Consider the following 12,048-nt stretch of genomic DNA (forward strand, 5'->3'; position numbering starts at 1 on the left):
CTATATCGTTAACCGAAAGATTATCAATCAGCTGATGAGAGGTAAGTATAACCAAGTATGGTATTCATTGATTGCAGTCTGCTTGAAATTTAAAACATGACAAACTTTTGGACGAACCAGACAGATTGGAGAGGATGGGTGGTAAAAACAAGCCATATCCTAGTGATCCACAATTTGAGTGGAAGCGACGGATCTAGGAAAAGGAGCGAGATATGTGGAATTACAAAATCGATGGAACGCATCATCCTACATCTGCCCAAAGTCTCTTCGGCCGCGAGAGAAATTTACTATTTCAAGCAGTAGTAGGGAAGCGCTCAGCGATGATTATTTGACAAAAAAGTTGCTATTGCTCTTTCGGAAGACCTTCTATAGCTCAAAGGTCAATCAAATCAGCTCTGACGAGAGAGATCTGGTGCACACATAAAGGAAGATGTTGTTATTAGTTTAATTTACCTTAAAATATTACCAAATTTGAATATTAGCTTAGCTTTGCTATGGAGCATAAAAATAAAAAAAAATAAAAATACGAAACCTAATTAGGTTTCGTATTCTACTAAGACGCTCCAAAAAGTTCAGTATGGAGCATATTTTGTAGAAATAAAAGTTTGTCTTCAATTGAAATGGAACACCGCATATGTATGTAAATATCAAACGATTTTTTCAAGAAAAAGATATATTCTATGAATTAATTTGATAAAGTAACAACAAAGCACGTGAATTCGTTAGCTGTAATTATAATCATTCCATTGTGTTCCCGTCGCTAGCAGGTATTGCTACGGATAGAACTAAGCTAGCTATTAATTGAGTAAATACATATTAATTAAATTTGTTCTTTTCGTTCGAAGTCCACAACCATGTCATCTACTAACTTGCTTTCCGCCTTCCAGCAGACGTTTTTATTTCCCAAAAATGACTCCCATCTTTCTCCAATTCCGACGGATGTGTACTTTCATCGGTGAAGCATCCGAGAAATATAATTATGTCCCTGAGCACAGCCCGCCCCCAAACCGTGGATTGTTAGATCCGAACGACTCCCAATACCAGTTAGGCGAGATTTTCCGGCTGAACAGAAAAATCCAGAAGTTATAAATTTGATTAGTTACCGCAAGGAACACGCGTACGGGGAGACGACGTGGGAGCAGCCGGTGGGTGGGTGAGGAGAGCTGATTGCTAGCCCAAACAAGCGCAGCTGGTCAAACGGAAAAGCGAGCAAAAATCTTCTAACTGCTTCTGTCAACGTTTGCTGCCGTCGCGTCCGTCGAGTTGGTCCCAGAGGATTTCGAAGCACGCCGATTCTTGCTAAAATTAGTTTAAACCAGCAGCAGGTTCTTAGATCAAAAAGAACTTCTAGCGGGTGGTTGTGTTAGGAAATTAAAGCTACTGGAATGTAATAACAACCAATGAAAAATCTTTTCCGATTTTACTGATTCTATTTTAAATTTGAGAAGCATTACAGATTTTGCGATCGCAATTACATTTTCTTGCTGTAATTTTTGGAAACGTCCATCCGTCTACTACAACAGCTGACTAAAAGCGTGTAGTAATCTGATTACAGCATTGTTATATATAGATAAAGGCAGCAATTAAATTTTCTGCCTTCGTGCGCTTTTGTCCTTCTGCAGAATGACGTCAGCAGTCAACGGAAGCTAGTCCAAATCCTAGATTCGGCTGCACAAGCTTAGGAGGACCGCTCGGGGAATTGCCATAGGAACGGTGCTAGACTGTGGCGCAAATGGCCACTCTTTTGAAGGCAGAAATGTGTTTTAGCTGCGATAATTAATAAACGGGACGAAATGCTGTTTAGTATCTGCCTCGGCACATGTGAGCCGCTCGGCTGTGTGCTGTTCGGCTTTTTGCGGAGGATATGATGGCAGACGCTGACATGCTCTAATTCGCGCTAATTCAATAAGGTACTCTTCAACCACGAAGCACACCCCTCTGTCAACGCTTTCGTATAATAAGACCGGTCTCTTTGGGATGCTTTCGTCGAAGGATAATGCTATTAATATAGATAGAAGCAATATATTTTATGTTCGTATACTATGGCCGACAGCAGGAAAAGAAAGCAATGCACAGTGGTGCAGGATTACAATTTAATTGGAATAAATTTCAGGTTTTGTCTTCTGACAAAATAATCTTTTTTGAAAAGCTACTTCTTTCAGTACTAAAGTATAAAAGGTAGAAACGCCTGGTCTTAACTTAGGATTTATCATAGGACCCAGCAGAATGAACACATTTAGAAAGCAAAAAAAAACGAATGGAAATGGAGTCCATTGAAATAGGTTTCGCTAAAACGTAGTATCAAAACAATCGTAAAACAACATCTTTGAAGACACCAACTATCGGAAAAGAAAGTAGCCCTAGGAGACACCAAATTTATTCCCGTTCAACTCTTATCCTGAACCAGGGTGCAACGAGGAGCAAAAAAAGAAGGCACAGTCGAATGCACAAATTGCATGATGATTCAATTTCCACTTTTCCTTTGCACCTTATTTTTCCAGGAAATTCGATTCCCGGCGAAGCTCATCTTATCTAAAATTAGTACCATCTTTCGGTGTGTTCATCTACTACTGACTGACTGCCCGGACTGGCAGAAGACAGAACGGTTATGCTTTCAGTAAGGTAGGTACTACTTCCTGAGGGGTTATGCCTTGGTTGAAAACAACCGATTTTCCAACTCACTAGTCCGTTTGTTTTTCACTCAGCGCAGCACACTTTCTGTCTGTCTCTGACTGTCGGTCGGTTGGTGCTGCCGGTCGGTGTTGAGGAATGAGCTGATGCAAGTCCGGTAAAATAACATTTTTTTTCTGCCATACGAAAACTTCAAAGGCTGGCCTGCTGCTGCCTATTGAAAGCTTTTCTTGCAACGACAACACAAAAAGAACTGCAGGATTGTTTAACACACAGACGGATGCTGTGCAGGGCGTAGAAAAAAAACTGCACCAGGCAGGTATTATAGTTCACAATTGTTTCTGATCTCAGTTTGAAATTTTCTTCGCAACTGGCAGGTACCCAGTTGTTTGTTTTTGTTTCATTGTTAATGCTTGGAGTCGCTCTTTGACAGAAAAGTCTTTGGTTACAGTACCGCCGTAAATTGACCATGTTGTGCTGTATGAAATATACGAATGGGTTGGAAAGCATAGTAGTTTTACCCGGAAAAGACTTGCCCCGTTGGACAAAAGAGGGGTTTTCGCTTTGAAAATATTGTGATAAGTAGTCGCCCGGTAACACCGTGTAGACTAACAACGCTCGTAAAACCAACGAGGAAAGACGTGCTATGAGCTCGGTTTGAAAGCTTTCGACCGAAAGTATTATTGTTCAGCAATTAATTTGGAACTTTTTCAAATGTTTTTTCTTCTATGATTCTGAAAGTATAGATTGCAGGTATCCACCAGAACAAAACTTTTTTATATTATATACGAACAATTGACTACACAACGAAGCAAAAAATACATCAACATATGAGCCTTTCTTGTGGCCTTTCCTTTTGTAAATTTTCCACAGATTATATGCAAACAAAACTTAAAAAACAGTTACTATAAGTTCGAAAAAGTAAAATGGTTTGGATCATGACTTTCACACCGCCCATCTGTTAGTGATCATTACTTTCATTACAAAATAAAAATTTTTGGAAGACTTATTTTTATGAAAAATTAAGCTTCAATATACGAACCAATATTGTTGCAATGCAGATGAAATCTCAGTTTTTGTATGAATCATGATCAAAAACTAATTTTAAATATTATGTATTTGAGAAAAAAATGTTTTCTATACTTCCTTTGTATTGTTTGTTGTTTTTTTAACCTTTAGTAAAACATAAATACTTACTTTATCTTTTCAGGTATGAAAAAGAGTAATGCAAGGTGAATCTTCAATAAGACATTGAAGACTGTTGGATAGAGACAGTGCGGGAATTTAAACAATTCTGCAGTTGAGTAAATTCACTCTGAAATGATCATTTAATGTTCATGTTCTCTCCAAATTTAACAAAACTTTTCAAAATATCAATGCTGTAATACTACTGAATAGTCATTGCCGCTGCTATTTCGATCTCTTGTTGATATGACGAGAAGCACAATTCTATCGTACGCCCAAAAGTACAGAGACCATGACTGATGCTGATAGTTGTACCTTCGGACACAGACACATTCTCATTCTAATTCTCACTTTGAATCTGACTCCGACTTCAATCCTGACTCTGATTTTGACGCTAACTCTGACTATGACTGTGACTCTGCTTCTGACTCTGGCTCTAACTTCGACCCAGACTCTTACTCTGACTCTGAAATCGACACTGACCCTGACTCTAACTATAACTCAGATTCTGACTGGAATTGACTCCGACAGACCAACCACGTGTTTTTGTCATGACCTTGAAAATGAGGTCAGCCATATACAATTAATATTCTTTGAAACGGTAGTTCTTTTACAATTGACGAAGGGGCGATAGAAGAAACTAATGAAAATTTTAGAGAGGTAGGAGTCACAACGACTGCTTAATTAAGCGTAGCTACTAATAACCCCTCCCTCTCTCACCTTTCCGCTCTTTCTCCTTCTCTCTAAAATTTTCATTACTTTCTTTTACCGCCCCTTCGTCAATTGTAAAAGAACTACCGTTTCAAAAAATATTGACTCCGACTCCAACTTTGACTTTGAGCCTGATCCTGATTCTGACTCTGATTCTGACTTTGACCCAGACTTTAACTATGATTATTTCTCTGACTTTAACCGAGACTCTGACTTTGACTTTGATCGTGACTCCGACTCCAACTCTGACTTTGACTCCCATTCTGATTCTGACTCTTACTTTGACCCTGACTCCGACTCCAGCGCTGACTTTGACTTTGACTCCGACTTCAATTATAACTGACTTTGTGAAGAACGTGCTGCTCGAGCCAAAGATGCTGATGACTGACTTTGACTCTGACTCTGACTTTGACTCTGAATCTGATTCTCACTCTGACTCTAACTCTGACTCTGATTATGACTGTGATTCTGACTCTGACGCTGATTCTGATTTTCACATTTACTCGCACTCTTGCGGCACTCACATATGATTCAATTTCAAGCATTAGCGGGTGCCCACAACAGGCATAAACAGAAGGTGAAGCATTTACCTTTTAGAAACATGTTTTGGCCTAGCAAAATCAAGTAATTGTAAGATAGTGAATCTATTTTTTGCGCATTAAATTTCTTAGACGGGACATCCCAAGAAACCATTGTAAAATCATTTGGGTTTATTTGAATTTTATAAAGGTTTTATTGCGGTTTTTATCATAACCTCTGTTTTTATTATGGTATCACGCAATACCAAAATGGTACTGGTCAAAACATGCTATAAAACTAGAATAAAAAAGTTGATTAAACTAGTTTATCATGGTTGCTTATATTACTATCATAAAACTATATGGCTGCGTCACATCTCTTACAAACTCACAAAATAAGTGGGGCGTAGCTATACAATATGGCGTACCAACAGAAAATTTATTTCATTTCGGTCACATGCCAAACCGCAACAAATCTGACTGAAGTTTTTGGAGCGTCTTAGTAGCATACGAAACCTGGAAATTAAGTAAAAAGAAAACTTATCCAATTTAATTCTACTATGTATATTTATTCTTGACAGAAACGTATATCGCCTACGACTTGCAGGCTTCCTCAGTGTCAGTTTTCGAACTTCGTATTCTACTTAGACGCTCCAAAAACTTCAGTCAATGTTCATGATTGGGAAAAGCCGCCTTGAAGTGCATAGGGTACGGGAGGATATTCCTAGCACGCTACTAAATTCAGCATACATTACCTTTTTTGGCTACACTTTCCCAAATAAAAACTTTGCCGCTATATGGTGCATTATTTACACTACTACCAGTATGTGAGGCCTGAAAAGCATGAAACACTTCTATCGTGTTGACATAGCTAGTATTTGAGTTGCTTCTGGCGCTAATGTATATGAACGATTCAATGATATACTAGCGCCAGCAGCAAGCTGTTGTCACTGCAAAACTAATTATCTTCAATGAGCCCGCAATGTAGGCAACAGCGACACGTTATCCATCGGCTCTCTTTTGATTTGTTTTTGAAAAGCGTCTAATCGCTGTGCAGACTATTTCGGCCCGTTGGATTTAAAATACACAGACACCACTATAGAAAATGGGCTCAATTTAGCCGCAGCGACTTCATCATTTCCCGCGACTATAACTCAAATTCAGTAGCGTTTCATTAAAACCAAAATACACATTGTTATTCAGTAAATATTATTCTATCAACTGGTATAAAAATCTTGTCTCGCATAAATATAGTTTCAACGTAATTCCTGAATATTGTTCAGGCTACCGCTTAATGGGCTGGAAATACCCTCCCGTACCGTACATAGCAGTTTTCAAACCGGCATAAAAACCCAATATCTTTTCGTCTGGCCTAGTACATGTTCGAAAACAGACACTGAGGAAGCCTGGAAGTTGTAGGCGAAATACGTATCTGTCAAGAATAAATATACATAGAATTAAATTCGATAAGTTGTCTTTTTATTTAATTTCCAGACGCAATAAATCCGTTAGTTTTTTAAAAATTAAAATTGACGAATTGAACATATTTATTTTGTTTAAATAAAACTGGTTTTCAAGAATTACATAATGTCGATGGTGCGATGATTTGGTCCACTTTTCATTCCAAGATGCACGATAAAATTTAATGCGCATATGTTGCACAATTACGAAAACTTCTGAAATTATTATTTATTAAGGCGAATATTTTATTACGGCCGCTATAAACTAGTTCGAACAGGATGATTTGACAGTAAAATTTTAACTTTTCTGCTCATGGATATAGCGGAATGTCCCCGGTTATGAAATAGCTTTTGTTTTTTGGCCATAGCTTTTGATCGGATCATCCAATTTTAAATCTTTTTGCCAAAAGAAATATATGGTTTTTATTTAAAACACAAAAGTTATAGCGAAATTTCAAAACATGGTTTTTTGTGGCTAAAAGAAAAGTGTCCCCGGTTGTGAAACACTTCGGGAAATCTTTAGAAAAGAAAAGAAAATATAGAAACATCCAAGGAAAATTAAAAATTAAAATCATTTATTCATGGAAAATACTAAAAATACAAAATCATTAATCAATTTATTCATTTAAACATCTAAATCCGAATCGAAATGAATGCATGTAAAAAAACAAGCAATCATATTGGCGCATTTCAAATGCACTGGCCTGTTACATGTGTTATAAGGAATTGAGTTTTTGCTAAACCTAAATGAATCCTGCTGCCATAAAAACTCTTAATGTCCCAATTGAAGTAATGCACGATCCTTGAAGTATAAAACAATTGATTTTCTAGATGTTTCACAACCGGGGAACTCGACTGTTTCATAACCGGGGCGGTGGCCATATTGCAAGAAAATTATATAATAATTTTTAAGACAATTGTTTCACCTAAAATTTGTGTGTGTGATGAAATAGATGTCCAAAACTTAGCTTATATGCCTTTACCTGAGCTTTTTTATTCCATTTGGTACACAAAATAATCAATTGCAAAACATACCAAAAAACTTTTTTGGGTGTTTTTTAAAGACGTTGGTAGTAACTTGACGGCACTAGGATAATAAAAATTTTAAAAATTAAGGGTGTTTCACAACCGGGGCCGTTTCACAACAGGGGACAATCCCCTATATTGTCAAGCTTACAAAGTCAGCTGACTGATATAGCTTTTTACCAGAACAAAATGCAGCTGCTTAAGTTTCCAAGGTAGCATTTTTATGTCTATATAAAAGTTAATAATCAGCATTACGTACAGATATGCATGCTAATAAATCGTATTTAATGCGCAAACCAGGCTTATTACAACCTTCTGAAGAATGAGCCACTTGGTCGAAAGGCAGTTTTATAGTGATCATAAGAAGATTCTAGTAGAGCTCATAGTTTTATTAGCGGTTTTATGAAATTCGTAATGAAAGCCTCTAGAAAAACATAATAAAAATTAGACCAAACCTCGTGTTTTTAGTCCTGACCTTGAAATGCGGTCAAGGATATGTTAATATTTGTCGAAACGGTGGTTTTACAATTGATGAAGGGGCAGTAGGGGAAAATAATGAAAAATTGTTGCATGGAGGGGAAAGAGTGGAAAGGTGGGGGGGGGCGGTGGTTATTGGTAGTTACTTAACAAGTTGTCGTGTTGACAAAAGGTAAGAGTCACAACGACAACTTGTTTAGCATAGCTACCAATAAACCCCACCCCCAATCCCTTACCTTTCCACTCTTTCCCCTCCATGCAAAAATTCTTCATTACTTTCGCCTACCGTCCCATCATAAATTGTAGAACCACCGTTTCAAAAAATAAAAATAATAATTGCTACTTAGGATATGCTCCAGATTTGAAATAGGATTTAAATTTGAATTCGGATTCGGCTTTTAAATTGAAATAGTATTCAAAATGAAATTTGAATTTCGACTTCAAATCGGTATCAGATTGGACTTACTTCCCAAGTAACACTTGCAACATGTTTTTTAGAAAAATATTCAGAAAACAGTTGCATTTAAATCATAAATAAGTTTAATGGAAAACAAGATGTAATAAAAATGTTTTATTTCAAACGCCGATGTTTTCAACCAGAATGACAGGTTAAAGTTGTATTTCGGTTGTACAGCTAAGCTTTTATCGATCATTTACAACTGAGTATTCGCGACTACGAAAGTAAAAAAGATTTTTAAGCCTGTTCGCACTCGTTCGCACTCACACGAAAACCCGTGCCGAATTGTCAAAACTTGCGTGAAAACAAAAGCAATAATACTTCCTTCTCTTTTTGTGTCACACAAAAATCAAACAAATATCAGCAAGTTCGTAGCTGCGAATTTCCGGCATTGAACAGCGGGCGAAGTGATGACTATGAGTACAGCGCAGATCAATAACTTTGACACATTTTCGCAAGATGGCAATATTTTATTGAGCTTAAATGCTCCAATTTATGAGTTTTCCGAGCATTTTTTGAGCGCAATTTAAGTTCTTTCACAAATAAAAATTAACTGTGAATCAGTTGTAAGTTAACGCAAAACAAAATTCATAGAGTACAACTTTTCATTGGTTTCGAATTTTTCGGCTATCGGTGTGCTCATTTGTATCCAATCTTGTATAAACCTGGCCGATGACTGCCCAAAATATAATGAAATAGATCAATATTTTTGTGTCGTAGAATGATTTTATGTATAAAAGGGACATATAACATAATTAATATGAAATATCCCACACGTTTCCAAGGAGATGAGCATGTTTTGTGAGATTGTCATAAAATGATATTTATTTTGATTTCACTCAACTTTTGCTTATAAAAGTAAATCTTGAGCGCATCAATTTTTCGGAAGTAGAATGGAAAAGTTCACGATAAATTTGAAATCGCACTTTAGTTTGGATTATGTGAAGGCTACAATGTTGCTTTGAGTGATTGATGAATTACCGAAATATACTTTAGCAATTTTATCTTGCGAAAAATGTCTGACATTATTTCGCTTGTAAATACATAACTCCAGGGAAATGTCAGAAAAAATCCCTTCAACAGTTATTTGCGCTTTTCTGTTGGTAGTACAAAAGCCATGCAACGCATAGGCGTGACTTTGAAATATTTCACAAACATGTTACATTTTAGCTCGTTTCTTGCACTTTTTCAGTCGGAAATTGGTTTTAAATGAGTATGCGAAAACGAAAGGTCAGCAATTAGCTTTGTTTTAAATCTGTTATCAATTCTTATTTAAAACCAATTGTGTTACTTGGGTTTTAGGCTAATTTAGACTAGAAGCTTTACCTCTAATTAAGCTAAAAATTAAACTTTGAATTGAATTCAAAATTTGACTTGAACTTCAAATTCGCATTGAAATCAACCATAACGTAGAGTTTGGAATGGGACATGTAGTCGGACCTAAAATAGGATTTGGTTAGAGTTTAAAACTGGATTTGAAATCGCACTAGAAATTGATAACGCAGGAATTTAAAAAATGGACTGAATTTGGATGGCTGCAAAACTGCAGTTTTTGCAATGGAACAAATTTTATTTGAACCCTTCACTTATTATGCATAAACAAAAAATTTTTGACAATATTTTCAATTAATTTGTGGCAGCAATGGCGAACACAGTTAAGCAACTACTCACGATGCATTGTTCGTACTGCCAGCTCCACCCTGGAGCAAAGAAGTTGGACATCGTGAGACTCTTCGTGTTCACCGGATAACTGCCAATCCGGCATTTAGGACGTCCTCTCCCTCCTGGAGAAAGAAACGGACAGCTGATTCTGGCCGCTCGACGGTGCTGCGCGACCGATTAGTTACGTCCTTTGCCAAGGAGCTAAGTCATGACATTGAATATATTTCTCCCACATCAAGCTGGCAGTACGAACAAAGCATCGAGCGTAGTCGCTTGACTGTTTGCGCCATAGCTGCCGCTTTTCAACTGCTACCATTTTAAATTTTTTTTCTCTACGGCTTAATCAATGTAGGATACAACAAAAATGTGTTCCATTAAATTAAATTATAGTGGTATTTAATGCATCTGTTAAATAAAATCTGAGCTGAAATTAGACATAAAATTAAATTTGATATTTCGTTTGCAACTGAACTTGAGAATTAAACTTGAAATTGGACTTAACATTAATCGTGAAATTGAACTTGAACTACTTATTTTGCATGACTTTATTGGTGATTCTGCATCATCGATCCTATGCTCCTCAAATACTGTCTAGAGTTGAACGTGCATCGTCCTCAACAGAGCAATCCGTCGGATGCGGGGTCTGCCCTAGAGTTTATGGCCTCTTTCTGGTTCCTTGCTGGAAATAGTTTTGGCCTCTCTTTTTTCTGTCATTCTGGTCAGGTGCCCAGCGCACCGCAGCCGGCCTATTATTGTATTGTACTAGCTTCACTATATTAGCATATTTGTATACATGATACAGCTGTTTTGCAGAGTTTTACGCTCAAATACCCCAAGCACTCGGTGATCAGCTTCCGTGAGCGTCCACAATTTATGTCCGTAAATGGCTACCGAGAGGATCAGTGTTCTGTTTATCCAGTTTTGTGCGAGTTTGCAAACTACGGGTTTTCAGCTGGCTATGTAATCCGTAGAAGGTCCCCATTTTATTTACCGTGTTAGAAAATTTATATGCCACTAACGTTCCAAAATATATGAATTCCTCCACTACTACAAATCGTTCCTCAGCCAGTTCCATTTCGGCACCTACACTACTGTTATGTTATTTGCCAGCAAGCAATCTTTGCTTCCAAACCTGCTTAAAAAGGCTAAAAGCCTCTTCCACTGCCGTTCTCAGCCAAGGTTGAATAGTAGGTTAGAGAGTGCATCCCTTTGCTTCAGCTCATTCAACGTATCTCGAAATCAGCTGAGGTCTCATCCGCTATTCTGACACATGATTTTAACGCATTCAGCGTCGCACGAATCAGCTTAACTAGTTTGTCCGAAAACCGCTATTCTAGCACAACCTGCCTCAATTTATTTCGCTTTACTGAATTGTACACCTCAAAATCCAGAAACAGGTGATGAATAAGCAAGTTGTGTTCCCTTAAACTTGAAATTTCTATCTGTCTGTATAACCCTTATAGACCCGGAAACTACTGAATCGATCGGCATGAAAATTGTATGTAGGGGTTTTGGGGCCAGAGAATGTTCTTATGATGGTTCGAGACCCCTCGCCCTTCTGGAAGGAATGGAGCCCCCATACAAATGAAACACAAATTTCTGCATAACTCGAGAACGAATAAAGCAAATGGAATCAAACGGATTTGGTAAAACCCGTAGGAATTAACATTCATCACTATGCAGAATGGTTTGTAAACTACTTCCTGTATATTGCTTTCTTGCGTGAGTTTTGGCTACCTTATTCTATTTGTCATTCCGGTTCAGTGCTTTTTGAACTTTGAACTTACACGTGTTCACGGTTTGTTAAACGGCTTACGGTTAAATTGTGATATACATGTTGGAGGCATACAATCCAACATTCAGGATCGATTTATAGAAAAGCAATGCATGACAATCGTCAATCTGCAAAGTGGATTATTGT

At 37.4% G+C, this 12,048-nt stretch overlaps 1 protein-coding gene across 2 annotated transcripts in view; it reads right to left on the reverse strand.

Annotated features, from left to right (window-relative positions):
* LOC128743883 (furin-like protease 2) overlaps window positions 1-12,048 on the reverse strand; it is an 803,052-nt gene that overhangs the window by 467,591 nt on the left and 323,413 nt on the right. The gene's annotated exons all lie outside the window — the stretch shown is intronic.

The sequence above is a fragment of the Sabethes cyaneus genome, chromosome 3 (assembly GCF_943734655.1).
Source record: "Sabethes cyaneus chromosome 3, idSabCyanKW18_F2, whole genome shotgun sequence".
Classification (NCBI taxonomy): domain Eukaryota; kingdom Metazoa; phylum Arthropoda; class Insecta; order Diptera; family Culicidae; genus Sabethes; species Sabethes cyaneus.